At 42.1% G+C, this 4,686-nt stretch overlaps 1 long non-coding RNA gene across 1 annotated transcript; it reads right to left on the bottom strand.

The window, feature by feature from the left end:
• Nucleotides 1-534: 534 nt before the first annotated feature.
• LOC106149360 lies at nt 535-1,745 on the bottom strand. The gene is made up of 3 exons (XR_001235497.1): nt 1,538-1,745; nt 1,082-1,252; nt 535-988 (listed from the first exon to the last, which is right to left on the bottom strand). It is a non-coding gene; the product is annotated as an uncharacterized LOC106149360 (long non-coding RNA).
• Between the last annotated feature and the right edge of the window lie 2,941 nt (nt 1,746-4,686).

Genomic DNA, 4,686 nt, shown 5'->3' with positions numbered 1-4,686 from the left:
GTCTTTTTGACAGAAGGGGTGGTCCTTAGAGCTCAACCTAAAAGGAACTGTTTTCTTAAAAATAGGCAGGAGTAGCCCATTTAACATTTACCTCATTCCACAGCTGTGGGTAGCCATGAATATCTAAAGTAAGAAATTTAATGCGGGTGTGAAGGCGAAAGCCTATAATCCCAGCATCCGGTGGCTGAGGCAGGAGGATCATTGCAAGTTTTTGGGTTTTTTGGGTTTTTTTTTTTTTGGTCTTTTTGAGACAGGGTCTTGCTATGCAGCTCAGGCTGGCCTTGAGCTCACTTTGTAACCCAGGCTGGTCTCGAACTCTCAAAGATCCTCCTGCCTCAGCCTCCCGCGTGCTGGGATTACAGGGGTGAGCCACCACACCTGGCTTGTTGCAAGTTTGAAACCAGCCCAGGCTACAAAGTGAGCTCAAGGCCAGTCTGAGCTGTAAAGCGAGACCCCGTCTCAAAAAGACAAAAAATTAAAAAATTAAAAATGTAAACAGATAAATTGCCAACACTCTACAACTAGAATGCGTGCCTCCCCACATGGGTGTTACGAAGAGGGCAATCACCATTAGTGCTATGCCCTTCAGTCTTTCATCCTCAAGGAAAGAAGTGTGGAATATCTCTGCACCCTTCCCATTTGCTATTTTCCAATTAATTTCTCCTTCCAAATTTCCCTTTATAATAACCCCCATTTCATTCTCCTACATAGAGGGGACACAAAGGATAGGGAAGGATTCACAGTGCAGTCCCCTTACCTTCTGACCTGTCATCAGTGCAGGCCTGGGACCTACCATGGACTCAGAGTTAAAATGCTTTTGGTAGGAACCTGGAAGTCACGTTGGAGACCCTACAGCTTTGGGGAAGAATACCCACCAGTCCACACGGCGCTTCTTCCTCTTGTCCCCAATCAAACCGCAAACTGTTGGAGTGGAGGGATTGCAGATCAGCATAACTAGCAAAAATGTGTCCTGCGTCCGGCGATGATCCTATAGACTCAAAACTCTAAAGTAAATAGGGCACTGTGCCACAGAGACCTGCCAAAAAACTGACAATCTGGAGCTGGGGCTGGGAGGACTTACCGAAAGGCAGTGGTGCAAGGCCTGCAGGGCTTGTGGGGCAAGTACGAATGTTGAAATCCTGTCTTTGGCGCCCACACTTTCTCCAAGGCAAACTGATCAACTGTCTCAGAAGCATACCTTTCCTTAGTTATTTTCGCAGGAGCAGCAGGGACTTGGCTTAATTATCACCATCTTTAAGGAGTAAGCAGATTTTGAGAGGTTGAGCAAGTCCCATGTTCCCCTTGGGTAATCCTTCCAGCCTTCCAGAGGGCCTGACACACCACAGCTAATCCCTGGGCCAGTGGTGGCTGATGGAACAACCATTTGTGATAACTTTTCATACGTATTTCCTCCTCTGAATGTATCACCAGTCCCCAAAGCCATAATTCTGTGCCTGCTCTGAGTACTCTCCAACTGTTTTCTAGTTTGGTCTAAAATTAGAGCAATAACCAAGAGAAGAAGTGGGATTTCCCATACCTATGTGGTATCAGGCAATGGGAGTGACTGATGGTTTGTTTCCCCACACTGTCTGTGACGGTTCCAGCCTTTCTTCCACATTTTGTTACTTCTCTGTGGTCATGGTGTCTTTCTGAGAGCCTACATATAGTTCAAAGAAGTAGAAAGAAGGTTTGCAGAAGTTCTTGCCTTACCCTGTGGATCTTTTGTGCCGCTGTTAATCCCTTCCTTCAAAAATAACAGCAAAACAAAACAAAACAAAAAAAACAGCAAAAAATAAGTGAATAGAATAGAATAGAACAGAGCAGAGCAGAACAGGACAGGACAGAACAGAACAGAACAGAACAGAACAGAACAGAACAGAACAGAACAGAACAGAACAGAACAGAACAGCAGAGCCACAGGGGTACAGCCTCTCACTCCAGCACTACCACTATTATCTGCAGAGAACTGTCCCAAGGCCTCTGTCTTCTCATTCTCTTCCTCTCCACGCACTGGGGTGAAGTAGACAGCTTTAGAAAAATGGGCAGCAATGCTTCTTGTAACACTTTGGGAGTCTTTATTAGCTGCCTAGGAATGGCAGAGAGCAAACTTCTTGTGTTCCCTTTTATTTTCACCTTGGAGCCTATCTCCTGGGAGCTGAACTGTTGATTCTTCTATGCCAGAAAATGTTTCGGCATTTGCTCGTTTGTCAACAGGGTAACACGTGGTGTGAGTATGGGTGGGAGTTGTGCAGCTTTTGAGATTTGGGGACTGTCCACCATATAAATATGAAACTATTGTCCAGGTGTTATTTGTTTGCTTGTTGGTGTATTTGTTTGTTTTGAGGTGGGGTCTCCTGACGTAGTTCAGGCTGGCCTTGAACTCAATGTGTAGTTCAAGATAGCCGCAAACTCATGGTGGTCCTCCTGCCCCAGCCTCCCAAGTATGGGATGACAGGCATGCACCACCACACCAGGCCAAGGCCTTGTGTTTTAATATTAGGATCTTTTTTCTTGAAAGCTAATTTTGATGTAGGAAAAAATATAGAGGTATTTGAATATTTGAGTGGAGGAAGGAATCAGAATGAAAAGTGTAAGAGGTTTGTTTTTTGAACCATCTACAAATCTTTTCCTATTTTTAATACAAGTTAATCATCCAATCAAGTGCTATTCTTATATTTTTGCTGATAACTATCATTAAAAATACAATCTTCATAATACAATCTTCTATGGACCATTATCAGAAACAATCTCATTAGCTGTAATGTTTTCTAGATAATTTTAGAAATTTGTGTACCCAAAGTTAAGAATGCTTCACCAAAACATAATTTTGGAAAATTTCTGCATATCAAAATAAGGAAATTTTATTTCACACCTACTAACATTTTTTACATATCCACTTATGACTTAGGCATTTTTGCCCATTTAAAATTGTATTCTTGGGGCTGAGGATTTAGCTCAGCGGCACAGCGCCTGAGCGGCACAGCGCCTGCCTGGCAAGCGCAAGGTCGTGAGTTCGGTTCCCAGTACCGGATAAACGCCCCCCCACCCAAAAAAATAAATAAAATTGTATCCTTGGGCTGGGGATATAGCTCAGTGGCATAAGCGCCTGCCTGGCAAGCACAAGGTCGTGAGTTCAATCCCCTGTACCTCAAAAAATAAATAAATAAATAAATAAAATTGTATTCTTCATTTTTCTATGACTATTAATAAGCTTTTTCAGAATCTTTACTGCTGCTTCTTTAATATGATTATGGCTATTCTAGGTTACAAATTAGATTTTCTCCCAGTTTCTTAATTCTTAAATAACATCTGTCTAACTAGTTCAAAGGAAAGTAGATATATATGCTACTCTATAATCATGTCGCATTACCAGTTCTATTCAAATTTTAATGCCTACCAAATTTTCCCTTGTGAAAATGACATTTTCAATATACTTTACTGGAGAAACTGTATAATTAAGGCAATGCTAACTCAGCCAATTAAAGGCTGGTCCTCAGGACAAGCTCAGAGTCACAGGCAAGGACTTTTCATTTTTTTTTTTCATATTTTAATTCATAAATGGATACAACAGTTCCATGACTGGAGTCAAAAATCCATGTCTCCAGTGCCTGCCTGGCAAGTGCAAGGTTGTGAGTTCAATTCCTGGTGCCAGAGGACAAACAAAACAACAAAAACAACAACAACAAAAATAAATCCCTGGCTCCTAAATATAGTTGAGAGGGAGAGGAAAACAGCAGCTAAGTAGAGGTATGACAAAGCAGATCTGCCTCTAACTAACTATGCTATGGAACCTAAAAGACACTGAGAAACAATCTCATTTGCCATAATGTTTTCTGGATAGTTTTAGATATTTGTATATCCAAGGTTAAGAATGCTTCACCAAAACATAAGGATCCTTCTAGCCCTTGCATTCCATGACGTTTAGTCTTGGTCACTGTTACTAGGATCAATTTCATATATATATGAAAAAAATGTATATGTATATATATATATTTTTTTACTGGGAAACGAACTCATGACCTCAGCACCTGGCCAGGCAGGTGCTGTGCCACTAAACCATATCCCCAGCCCAATTTTCCATATTTCCTTAGTCTCATCTCAGTGTTAGTGGCTGAGGTTATGATGTCTATGGTTTGGGTACGATGTGAGTGTGTCCACCAGTGTCTCCAGGGAGAACCTGCTGCGTGATCTCCAGCTGTGCCCTTACTGCACTTACTCCATTCATGGTAAATGCTGAGAAGCACAAACCAGACCCAGGCAAACGATGGAAAGCCTTCAATAGACTTCCATCTGACCTAGAATAAAAACCACAACTCTAATATAGTAATTTACTAATCCTATTAGTTGTGAAAGCTATGGAGGAAATTCCAAATAGTATTATAGAGAGTCTAAAAGGGTGCATAAGAAAGACTATCTAAGAAAGTGATGTTTGAACAAGCAACCCTATTCATACCTCTGAAGCCACATAACTTTGTCCCTGGCTTCCCTTCGGACTTTGTCTCTTCTGCTGCTCACTCTCCCATGTTTACTCCATATGGGTCAGCCAAGTTGCTCTGTGGGCCTTCCTGAATATGACAAACACGCTCCCACATCAGGGCCTTGATTGCCTGGGTCTCTATTTTTCTCCCCATCCCTAAGGCTTTTCCCTTTGCTCCTCTAGGTCTCTACTCAGAGGCAACCAATGCG

Source organism: Chinchilla lanigera, unplaced genomic scaffold (assembly GCF_000276665.1).
Source record: "Chinchilla lanigera isolate Chin_1 unplaced genomic scaffold, ChiLan1.0 scaffold00043, whole genome shotgun sequence".
Taxonomy (NCBI): Eukaryota; Metazoa; Chordata; class Mammalia; order Rodentia; family Chinchillidae; genus Chinchilla; species Chinchilla lanigera.
This window is presented reverse-complemented; position numbering and strand designations above follow the sequence as displayed.